Genomic DNA, 13542 nt, shown 5'->3' on the forward strand with positions numbered 1-13542 from the left:
CTTGTGGTTTGAAAATGTTTGGTTAAGTACCTAGAATTCAATAATTTGCTGTTTGTAGGTTTTAGATGTGTAGAAAGTGTTGTTTGAGCAAATGTTTGGTTTATGCAGGTTAATCTCAGAAGTGAGCTGCGTGAAAATTATGTATGGCTGCAAAAGTTGATTCAATAGTATAAGTGTTATTTTCTCTAATAATTATTGCTTATTTTTTATTGTTTAATTGATTTGTAAAAGGTGATTTGTAAAAGTTGATTTGTTTAATTGATGTTAACATAATTCTTATTTGTGCTTGTTTAATTGATTGAAATTAATGGTTGATTTTGTTGATTTCAATATGCATTATGTTTGAAGGCAAAAAGTATTATCGCAATGCGAAATGAAAATCGCAACGAGAGAATCGCAACGCGAAATTAAATTCGCGTTGCGCTTTTCATTTTGCATTGCGATTCCCTCGTTGCGATTTTCATTTCGCATTGCGAAATTAGCGTTGCGATTTTCATTTCGCATTGCGATTCTCTCGTTGCGATTTTCATTTCGCATTGCGATAGTAATTTCCGCGTTGCGATGGACATTAAGATGATTGCCTATTAAGTGATAACAAGGAACAAATCATAGCAATTTTCAAACTCAAGTTACTAATACATGCCTAACTGAAAATGTTAAAAGTTCACACATAAAATCTACATAATACAACGTTTGCATTTAAAAATCACCTAAGTTAACAGTCCCAAAAGGTGAAGCCAGTTGTGATTGGGATTTTAAAGATGATTGTGATTTTGATTGCCTTTTTCTTGACACCATATGAGCTTTGGATTTTGATGATGATCCATATTTTGGTAGAGGAAAAGATGATTGTGATGGCACTGGTGATCTACATGTCAACCTTGTATGACCACTTTCCTTGCACCGACTACATGTCGATCTCTTCTTCTCTTCACCCTTAGACGGTATACAATCGTGACTTTTTGGTCGGCCAGGTAGCCTTCTGTCCATGGCTGGTGGCAAAACTGTTTGTAAGTCATCTGGTATGTCCCACTCAGAAGGATGTGAAATAGGATAGACAATCTCGGCATAAGTCTGTCGATATACTTCTGTAGTGTAGCAATCCATAGCGTATGTGCTTGAATCATCTTGGTTTAGATGAAGAGCAACTTTTATAACATGGCCACATGGATAACCAGATGTTTTCCATTTCATACAACTACACGTCCTTGCATTTAGATCGACAAGCCCATTTAAGTTATTATCCAGTACTTCAAACAAAGTGTTTGAACATGGTTCAACTCTCCATGACGTTGACTTCACAACACGTTTCGTTATCTTTTTTTCAGTCCATGGTGTAACACGATGTTCCAATGTTCCTGTAAATTTAAATAAATAATACTTAGTAAAATATATGATAAGTTACGAATTCAAAGAAATAATACCTGCATGGTTTCTTTTCTTGTAGTACCACTGTTGAATAGAGGCTCGAAAAAACTCCATTAACATAGTAATGGGTAATTTCCGGGAATGACGACTTAGAGCGTTAATTGATTCTGCACTATTAGACGTCATGAAACCATATCTTGCTCCAAGTTGATGTACTCTTGACCATCATTCAAACCCGACATCTTCTAGTGTTTGAGCACACTGAGGCAAAACACGTCTTAAACAGTTTATATGCTTATTGAAATCCACTTCCCGATAAGCCTTTACAGCCTTCCAGTATGTCCATTTGTGCTTTTTTATACCAGCAGACCTTGATTTTAGATTTCTATACAAATGAACACCACAAAGTCCATGAAAAGCATCTGGGAAACACCTTCTAACAGCGTTGTCAATTGAGTTTGCCCTATCGGATATGATTGTCAGATTGCTAATAGGACCTATGCAATCCCTACGATGCCCCATAAACCATGTCCATGAATCATAGGTTTCAGATTTGCCAACCCCGTAAGCTATTGGCAATATCCCATTGTTAGCATCCATGGCTACTGCTAATAAGTTTACTCCAAGGTATCGACCTTTCAAATGTGCTCCGTCAACTATAATAACTGGGCGCATGCAAGTAATAAACGAACGAATCTACAAAATAATATACACAAGAAATATAATCATTTAAATGTGAAATGCATGTAACTAACATAAATGAGTCAACATAATTATATTGATTTACTAACCGCAGCACCAATGGCGATAAACAGCAACTCAAATCGTCCATCTCTATCTGTTTTGATATGAGTTACCGACCCAGGATTTTTCAGCTTTAAATTGTGACAATAAGCCGGCAGTTGGGCAAACGATGCTTCTGGCGACCCCCTCAACAATTCCAAGGCATAACATTTGGCTCTCCAAGCTTGAGAATATGATATACTAATCTTGAACCGAGCATTCATGTCAGTCATAATTTCATGTCCCCGATATACCCTGCCATTCAAAAACATTAACTCAGCCAGAAAACCACCCAACACCTTTTTGTTTGCCTGTCTATGGTGAGGAAAAACTTGGGTTCTTGAACATGTATGTTTATCAATAAAAGTCCTAACTTGAAACATTGCGCAATCTTTTATCCTCTTTGCAATCATACGCCACGTACAGTTTTTGTCAATCGTACACCTTGTTTCGAAACGATCTTTGCTTGATTTGTTAACTTTTAGTTGATAGCCATCTTCCACACATTTCGTATACAAAGCTATCTTCAAGTCTTCCTTTGTATCAAAACAATCATCTTTCTTGATACAAATAACTTTTGTGTAACAATCAACTGCTTTCTTTGCCAACTCTTCTTCCGGTAACTGAAGTAATTCTGGCATATTCCAGTTATACTCCCGTGGCATTTTCTTTTCTTCGGGGACTTTTTCTTCTTCTTTTTCTTCTTCAGGATTATATGAATTACAGAATGGATGTTCAACATGTTCATTCACAGTCGTAACTTCCTCCTCATTATCATCAACAACATCTTCCTCGGCAACGGGTGTTTCATCATCAAAATTCGGGTATTGACCAATATCAAAATCATTACACGCAGGGTCTGTTTCTTCTTCTGAAACATCATCAAAATCCGTGTATTGACCAATATCAAAGTCCGGGTATTGACCAAGATCAAATTTCGAATACTGACTAGTACTCACAATTTTTTCTCTTGGCTCATCATCGTCTAATTGGTCAATACGAAAACCGGAATTTGGTGCTGAAAGTTGATTTGGATTTGGATTAGAGAAAGGCTGTGGGTTTTTTGACCCACTTAGTTGATTACTACCCGCTACTGACCCAACAATACTACTTCTAGGTTCAACAACATACAATGTAACATCATCACTTGAAACATTAATATAAGCAATGAATCGTTCAACATCTTCATTGTCGGTTAACAAATAAACTTTACCATTTCTCTGATAAGATAGCCTAAATCCACTTAGGGGCTCTAAATTCAATTTCTTTGAAACACGTAACATTAGGGTTTCATAAGTTAACTTCTTTAATGACAGTTTTAGTTGAAGATTCATGGGTAAAGGCATATATTGTAAAACACCATGAACATTCTCCCATGACCCTCCAAAACACAAATCTATCCAAACATGATCAACATTAGATGATTTCATGGTTGTAACTAAACAAACGAGATGCGAAACTAAGACCTGTTACCGGATGGGGAAGGATGTCGTTGGATATTTGAACGAATGTCGCCGGAGAGAGTGATAGATGGAGATGGAATGAGTTGCGATTTAGGGATTTAGGTTATGAGTTGTTGCTGCTGCGTATATATATACACTCAAAATTTGGCTTGCGAAACTAAAACCTGTTGCGAACTTTGAAACTCGCATTGCGAGTCAGAATCGCGTTGCGAAAGGCAATCATTTGACCATCGCAATGCGAAATGCAAATCGCAACGATAGAATCGCAATGCGAAATGAAAAAGGCAACGAGGATTAACATGCATAAACTTTTAACAATTATTATTGAATTCTAGGTACTTAACCAAACATTTTCAAACCAAAAGGAGTATATATGTTAACAAAACTTGCATTATGTGTATTTTATGTGTGCACTTTTAACATTTTCAGTTAGGGATGTATTAGTAACTTGAGTTTGAACATTGCTATGATATGTTCAGTTGTCATCACTTATTAGACATTCATTTGACTATCGCAACGCGAAAATGGCTATCGCAACGCAAAAATGGTTATCGCAACGAGAAAATCGCAATGCGAAATGAAAATCGCATTGCGATTTTCTCGTTGCGATTTTCATTTCGCATTGCGATTTTCATTTCGCATTGCGATTTTCTCGTTGCGATTTTCATTTCGCATTGCGATTTTCATTTCGCATTGCGATTTTCATTTCGCATTGCGATTTCCATTTCGCGTTGCGATAGTCTGTTTTGCCTTCAACATAAAGCAGATTGAAAATCAACAAATAAACTATTTTATTTCAACACAAATTATGTACACATCAATTAAACAAATCAAGATTTACAAATCATCTTTTACAAATCAATTAAACAATCAAAAAATGGTAATTATTCTTATTTCTTCATCAATTATTGAATCAATGAATCAACAACTTTGTGACCCCGTACATCCATTTCACGCATCTCACTTAAGGATTAACCTGCAGAAACCAAACATTTGCTCAAACAAGACTTCCTACACATCTAAAACCTACAAACAGCAAATTATTGAATTCTAGGTACTTAACCAAACATTTTCAAACCAAAAGGAGTATATATGTTAACAAAACTTGCATTTGACTTACCAATTAACAATGGACACTTTCATAACGCGGATGCAGGTAGGCAGCGTCTCGAATATATTGCTCTAGCCATATAATGCCGAAACCACAAGCCTACTGCAGCTTTATCTCTATCGGTGGGAGGTAAAAACTCTGTGCTTCCCGTCGTCAAACGCGCCAAGCAAAGGCATACGAGAGGACCACAATCCCCTCTAGCTCCCGGCGATTACTGTGGCGCGGTCTCGTCTCTGACAACTGTGACATTGAACTTCTTTGGCTTCTTGTGTCCAGAATGACTCCAATACTTAATCCCATCCAAGAATTTAGCCAAATGAGAGCTCCATCCCTTGAAAATATCTCTCAAATCAGACAGTGATATGTAATTGATCATGCTGTCATACACTATTATCTTCAGGGATGGGAGCTGAAGTTGGACGAGAAGCCAGTGACGACGTTCCAAAACAGGGATAAACACCTGCGATCATAAGTAATAATTCATTTATTTGCGCACTTATTTATTAACACCTTTAAAAAATTTAAAAAATAAACACTAACCTTATCGACCTCCCACCATGCAGGATAAAGTTTAGCTTGTCCATTGCCCAACAAAAATGATTCATCTCGTTGATTCTTCAAGTGAACTGCGTGAAAAGCCGTCGGCAATATTGTATATAGCGAATTTTTTTTATTTTTCCTAAGCTTTCTTATTATTAGTAGACGTGACACCCACGCATCGATATGCTGTTTTACAAAAAAATACATATATTAGTGAATTACATTAATTATTAAATAAATTAATCAAAATCATATATAAGACAAATATAGTCTTACCTCCCCATCCAAATAGCCACTGTCTTCAACCCCTAATAGCATACCCCACCAAGACCGATCAAGCAACAAAAACATTTCATCGTTGAGTTTGCTGATGTCAGTGTAACACCCTTGGCTCCGCTCATGTAGATAAAAATCAACTGCGGTCTTAGCCCAAAGGGTATTATCCACAATTGTTTCCGGTAGTTGTCTCTTCTCCACTTCAGATACCGGAAGGGTACTAGCCGGTAACTCATACGAGAGCCAACTCTCATCCATCATGTCCGGAACCGGTGGGGGTTTCTCAATACTTCGATATATTACCCCATGTGAATCGGGCTCTGGAATGGTGGGAGGGACCTCTTCAACGATGACAGTGGCCTCTTGAACGGTGGGGGGGGGAATCTTGAGTGAGAATAGGGGCCTCTTGAACGATTGGAGGGGACTCTTGAGGGATGACCGGTGAGTCGGGCTTCTTCTTGCGGAGTCTTCGCACTATTGGGGTGAACGGAGACGTAATAGCACGTCCACGCCGTCTGATGCGTGAACTCCGTCGTGCAAGGAAAACCCGACGTAAAGCATCCACCTTATCGGGCCGCTAAAAAAAATTAATACATAAATCAGTAAATAAACAAACATGATATTAAACAAAGACAAATATGTTTCAAACTAGCATTGTATTCACCCAAATCATTATTCTATCATAGTTCACAAAATGCTCAGATAACATTCCAGAAGTAAGCACTTATATAAACATTTAAAAGGACAACATATATAACATTCCAGAAGAAGAATAGTTTACTTTCGCAACACGAAACTTAAAATCGCAACGCGAAATGACTATCGCAACGCGGAAATGGCTATCGCAATGCGAAATGAAAATCGCAACGACAAAATCGCAACGCGAAATGAAATCGCAACGACAAAATCGCAACGCGAAACACAAATCGCATTGCGATTTTCATTTTGCGTTGCGATTTTGTCGTTGCGATTTCATTTCGCATTGCGATTTTGTCGTTGCAATTTTCATTTCGCATTGCGATAGCCATTTCCGCGTTGCGATAGTCATTTCGTGTTGCGAAAGTAAACTATTCTTCTTCTGCAAATTGAAACTTGAATGGATTGCATTACTTCAACCAAAAGACAAAAACAAAACCAAAACAAATACTAACAAAAACAGATTGGCAGCAACCGAATGAATTACGAGTATGAAAAATCTTAAACTTACCTCGTTGCGTAGAGTATGAACCTCATTCTGCAACGATGCTACCATCTCACGTAGAGCGGCTACCTCACCGCGTAATGTAGACACCTCAACACGCCATGCACCATCGTCTTTGCGTAAAGTACCGACCTCCTCACACAAGGCATTGACCTCATCACGTAACTCCCCTAACTCATCCCGTTGAGGTGGAGGTGGAGAACAGGGAGATAAACGTCGTGGCATCTTTGCCGGTCGCCTATCTTGCGGTGATGGTGGAGAAGAGGCTCGATGATGTGACAGAATAGGTGATGGCTGTCGTTGTGGAGGTGTATAGTCGGGTCGATCAGACGATGACTCTGGGTGGGGTGATAGCTCTGGGCGAGGTGATGGCTCCCGAAGTGGAGGCTGCTCATCAACCGTTCCATCAAAAAAACGCTTACTAGCTTGCCACCAATCAGTGGCAAGCTCAGCTTCCGTGGGTGTCAGCCTCTGTAGAGGAGTGTTGGCCTCCTAACAATATAAAAGCTCAAACAAAGTTAAATGTGTACTAGTAATAACTTGTTTATAAACATATGGTAGTATTTATGTTAACTTACATTATTTATTGTCGTATACCGTAGTAAATCTTCCCATTGCAAGGTTCGTTTCCTCTTCCAGGAAATAGCCCTGGGAATATTATTTGAAGTTTTTATTGCATATGTCTTCATGGCGGGAAAGGCCTCAAATATCCAAATCTACAAACAAATATAATAACAAACATTAGTAATTGTTAAATAATTACTTATAATTTTGGAAACATTATATAAAAATTCTTACCTTAAAGGCCCAAATAAAGCCTGTCAAAGTGTATTTGGAACCATCGCCATGCAAACTTTTTCGATCATCCAAGGCAGACGATAACTTATTCCATGTAGCTTTCCATAAATACGAGCCCACGGAAACATGTTCCACGCATTTAGGTCTTCTACCAATTTGATTAGATCATTTGGAATAGGTTGTCTGGCCTCTCTGCCTAAAAAAGCCGGCATGAAAAAGAATTAGAAGGCATACTCGGACAACGTCGACGTCATCCATCCGAGTAAAACCATCTTTATTATTCAAAAATCTTGTCAGGTCTTCTACGTGTAGACTCGGCCTCTCCAACTCAGGAAAAACCCGGGATAACCATGATGGGCGGGTAATGTGTCTAGTGTACCGACCTACATCATCGTGTCCGAAGCGTAGACCGGTGATTAAGCAAAACTCCTCCCGCCCAAAACACGTATACGCCGGTGGAAAATCAAACCATATCTCTTCATCACGACGTTGTATAGTCTCTGGTAGATCTCTAGTCATGGTTTGAAGAAACAGGTGTGTCAACATCGCATCTCCACCGGGATGTTGTACTTTCAGCCATGGCCCGAAGCATGTATCCTCAAACATTTTTCTTTGTGCAGGTGAAAGCTTCGACGCAATTGTTTTGGCCAGGCTGACTTTATTTCTCAAGGTCAATTGAGCCGAATAAAAGTTCTACAAAAACAATAAACATACTAAATTAGATATACCAAAAACTACACTGTGAAGATATACCAAAAACAATAATAAACATAAATAGTAGTAGTTTATTCTTCAAACTTAAATATGCAACAATGTGAAGTAATCGCAACACGAAAATGACTATCACAACGAGAGAATCGCAACGCGAAACTAAAATCGCGTTGCGATTCTTGGTTGATTTAATAAGCAATCTAAGTGAAATGGTTAATCTATTATTGAAATTACCAATAAACTTATCATCAATTTCAATATGAAAAACCTAATAATAATGCAAAAATTTCAAAAAGAAAATAATTAAAAAAACTAACACTCGTTGGTTGATTTGGTTGATTTTCCATTTCTGATTGTGAGGGTGGCTCTGAGAGATTTAGATAGACGGATTTCGCCGGAGATGGGGACGGATTTCGTCGGAGATGGGTGAGAGAGTGAGAGATGGAGATGGGACTGAGTTGTGATTTTAGGTTTTAGGTTATGAGTTGCGATTACGGGATATACTGTGGACAGTTCAGTGTTCCAATATATTAATATTCATGTTTGGAATTTAAAAATAAAATACTTGGCCAGGATACTAATGGCGCTTTGAAAATCGCATTGCGATTATGTAAATCGCGTTGCGAAAGTCAGTATCGCGTTGCGAAAGTAAGTATCTCGTTGTGATTTTGTATTATCGCATTGCGATAGTAAGTATCGCATTGCGATTTTCCCAATTCGTGTTGTGATTTACTTATTCACATTGCGATTTTCCCAATTCGCGTTGCGATTTACTTATTCGCATTGCGAATTGGGAAAATCGCAACGATACTGTAGACCATCGCAACGCGATTTTCAACTATCGCATTGCGAAAATACAACGCGAATTTGCGATAATGGAGATCGCGTTGCGAATTAGCGATCGCATTGCGATTTTGTTAGTCATTTTGGCAAATCCGAAAAAAGTTGGTTAAAATCGTATATTATATGGGATTTTTGGTCACTGAGGTTATTTTCTCTTTATTTTATTTTGAAAGTGCGTTGTCTTGTTAATTACATACCTAACAAATACAATAATTATAGTAAAATATAACAATGATAGTCAGTAATAATCTTTTAAGTAAAAGTATAAATAAGCGAAGTAATAATATATATAAACGAATTACACTAATAACTTCGAACATCAAATATAGACAAGAAAAATTTGAAGAAAAATCAAAACGAACCAACTAACTTATCCGACATAGGTTTGTGATAATCAACGAATTATGTTGTACAAACTAAATATTAGAAAAGCAACCAATCATGAAATCATGTAAAATTACAGATCGAGAAAGATCAATAAAAAGTTTATATAAGATGTCCACAAACACCAATAGTCATAATACTAAAAAGGCAAAAAAAAATTATTATTAAACTATGTTAAATTAAAATTTAAAAACTAACAAAAATAGAACGAATTAACGGAAAAAAGGAACAAAAAGATAAGATGATAGCCGTGCACGGCCACCACCAAAGATAGAACGATGGTAACCGGCGACCAAGAAGATAAATTCTGCAGAGAAAAGATAGAAAAGATAAACTGCCAATAAGTTGGCTTGTTGCTTTGTATTTGAACAATTGCAATTTCCCAGGTGAAAAGGGGAAGAAAATGGGATCTCACTTCTGGAGGATGATGGAGTAATTATACAGTTTATACTTTGTCGCATTGGAAATCAAAATTCATATTTTGGGCATCTAAAATTTTATTTCAAAGGCCATTTGTATGCTTGCACCAAAATAAATTTAATTAAAAATTCATATTTTTATAGGTAAAATACACAAATAGTCTCTGATAATATGATATTATTTCGTCGAGTCTCTCGATTATTAAAAGTTATAAAATGATATATTGATAATAGGACAATGTTTCGTTGATTTTCTGACTATTAAAAGTTACAAAATGGTTACTCGACTATTTATATGTTCCAAGCTCATCTTTTTTCGTTAAAATTGAAGGTCGTCTGAGCTTAATGTTAACTTGTTGATTGGGATATGATAAAATCACATTTTAATGATGTATAATGACACCGATGTTGCTTTCAAATATTGTCTCGATGTCATCATGTTTCAAGCACTTGTTCGAAAATATAATGTAAATGAATAGTCAATCCATAAAATACAACTCAAACAGTTTTATGATCAAATTTTCTCATATCCTATTCAAGAGGTTAACATTCATTTCAAGCGACTGTAATTTTTTAATGAAAAATAATGAGTTTAGAACATATGAATAATTAAGTGATTATTTCGTAATTTTTAATAGTCGGATAACTTAACAAAAGAATGTCCTATATTTGGGAGGACAATTTTTGTAACTTAAGATTTAGTGAAATCAACTATTAAAAATTGAGGAAGTTCTCAACTTGGGGAAATATCTCGGTGTACCTTTATTGCACTCGAGGGTAACTAAGGCTACCTACGAGTATCTTATTGAAAAAGTCGAGCAAAGACTATCTGGTTGGGCGGCGAAGACGTTATCTCTTGTTGGGCGTATAATGTTGGTAATGCTCAATCCCGCATAATATTGGAAATACTATTGGGAATGAGTATTTATGGTTTGGATTTCCCACTTCCTTGTTGAGTGAAAGAGAACAAGGGGGCTCTCGCGCACCGCTATCGCCGCCGTTTGTCTCGTCTCGGCTCGGCTCGGCACGGCTCGGCTCGTGGTCATGGTCGTGGTAATACGTGTCTTCGATACGTTCGCGCGAATGCTATATTTTTAGAGGAATTTCTCTTTGAAAGAAACAAATGGAAAAATGTGAAAGATTTCAACTGATATTTATAGGCTGCTGAGGACTGTTTAAATTTAAATGATAACAGATGGTTTATGAGAGTTATCAGAAATTAAACAACTTTTCCTAAATTAAATAAAAAACGTTAAGATGTATCTGGACTGATTTCCAGCTTTGTACAAATGAGACAAGCTGTTAATAACAGGAGTTACAGGAGTTATTTGATTTAATTATAGGGGTTACATGATATAATTTCGGGAGTTATAACAGCTGAATAATGATGCAATGAACCTGGACTATTTCTGAGTCAGGTTCATATAGACGTTTCAGCTGTTACAAAGAAGAGATTTAATCCTGAAATTTTATGGATGATTTTAACCCTATTTCTAGCCTATAAATAGAGAGCTATATTCAGCTTCTCAACTCACTCTCAACATTCAGAATTCACTCTCCAAGTGTTTTCTAAATATTCTCTCTTTGTGCTTTCTGATAAGAAGAGCAATACCACCGACAGTCTACTCTGATTTCGGGTGTACGAAATTCGGAGCGACCGTGTTAACCTCGGGGGACGGTTCACCTACTGCAGCGATTACACACAACGGGGCGAATTCGTTTCTAAGGCAGTGGTTATACCACGACACAACTTACGAATATGTTCCTTTTAATTACTGTTTATATTTCCAGTCAGTGCTAACGGTGTAGTTTTGCAGTTCATATATCCAACAATTTAGAAACGAATTCTATATACTGCAATCATGTCAACACCTTTGAGCAAACTGATACCTGGTCTTTCCAAGCTCGATGCACTTGATGGAAAGAATTATAGAAGGTGGTCCCAAAGAATCCTGATATTCTTCGAGCAACTTGATCTTGACTACGTGTTACTCAAGCCACCACCTACCATGCCGCCAACCCAGCTACCGGTAATGATGCTGATGCAGTCCTCAATGATGATGCCCTAGCAACTGTCGCTGCTGCACTCGCTACCTACGAGAAGTACGAGAAAGACAACAAAACGGTGCGAGGACATCTGCTCAGTCACATGTCAAATAAATTATTTGATATGTTCCTTAGAGAAATGAGTGCCAAGGCAATATGGGATACTCTCGATAAAAAGTATGGTGCAGACGATGATGGCATCAAGAAGTACATTGTCGGCGAATGACTCAAATTCCAGATGATTGATGACAAGCCGATAATGGATCAAGTCCATGACTATGAGAACCTAGTAACTGACATCATCGCCGAAGGGATGCAAATGTGCGAGGTACTGCAAGCCAATATTATTATTGAGAAGCTACCCAAGTCCTGGTCTGACTACCGCAACTCTCTTAAGCATAAGAAGAGAGAAATTTTGCTTGAAGAGCTTGTGGGCCATATGAAGATTGAAGAAGCCAACCGTTTAAAAGATAAGCTTACTAATTCTATGAGTAATTTATCTTTTAGAGCTAACTTGGTTGAGTCTAAATTTAAGAAGATCATGAAACGTGGGAATCAAGATAAAAAGACGAAACCTCAGAAGGCTACCAACTTCAAGAAGTCAGGAAAGGCCAAACCTGAAGGAAAGACGCTTAAGTGTTATGTCTGCGGTTTACCCGACCACAAAGCTTACCAATGCCAACACCGCTCAGACCGCCAGAATGAAAACAAGCCACAGATGCACGTTGTAGAAGAAGATGATGAGATCATTGCTACGGTGGTCTCAGAAGTCAATCTGGTGGAAAACAGTTCGGAATGAGTTGTTGCCACTAGCGCTTCAAAGCATTTTTGCGTAAGGAAAGAGTTTTTCATCGAATTCGAGGATGGGAACATAGGTGAACGTGTATACATGGGGAACTCTAGCAGCTCTGAAGTGTTAGGCAAAGGCAAGGTTTTACTCAAGCTGACCTCTGGTAAAACTCTGGCTTTAAATAATGTTTTGTATGTACATGCCTTGCGTAGAAATTTGATAAGTGGTGGGCTTCTGAATAAGGCAGACATTAAGTTAGTTTTCGAGGCAGATAAACTTCTACTTTCCCGAAATGGTGATTATGTTGGGAAAGGGTTTTTAAGCAATGGTTTATTTGTCATAGAAACTCAATTTAATGAAAATAAAACTACCACTTCTGCTTATATTGTTGAATCCATTGATATGTGGCATGCTAGATTAGGACACGTGAATATTCATTATTTAAAGAAATTAATAAATATGAATGTTCTACCTAAACTAGACACAATAACTTTAACAAATGTGAGATTTGTGTAGAAGCTAAGCATACTAGACCTCACTTTAAGACTGTTTCTAATAGAAAGACTGAGTTGTTAGAACTTATTCATACTGATCTAGCAGATTTTAGAAACACTGAAAGTAAAGGAGGAAAACACACTACTACATAACTTTTGTAGATGATTATTCAAGATATACAAAAGTATATCTCCTAAGGACTAAATATGAAGCTGAAAACTTCTTTCTTATTTATAAGGCAGAAGTTGAAAATCAGTTAGATAGGAGAATCAAACGGGTTAGATATGATAGAGGTGGTGAATATGGATCTAATT

This window comes from Hibiscus syriacus, unplaced genomic scaffold, assembly GCF_006381635.1.
Source record: "Hibiscus syriacus cultivar Baekdansim isolate YM2019G1 unplaced genomic scaffold, ASM638163v2 tig00020837_pilon, whole genome shotgun sequence".
NCBI classification, from domain to species: domain Eukaryota; kingdom Viridiplantae; phylum Streptophyta; class Magnoliopsida; order Malvales; family Malvaceae; genus Hibiscus; species Hibiscus syriacus.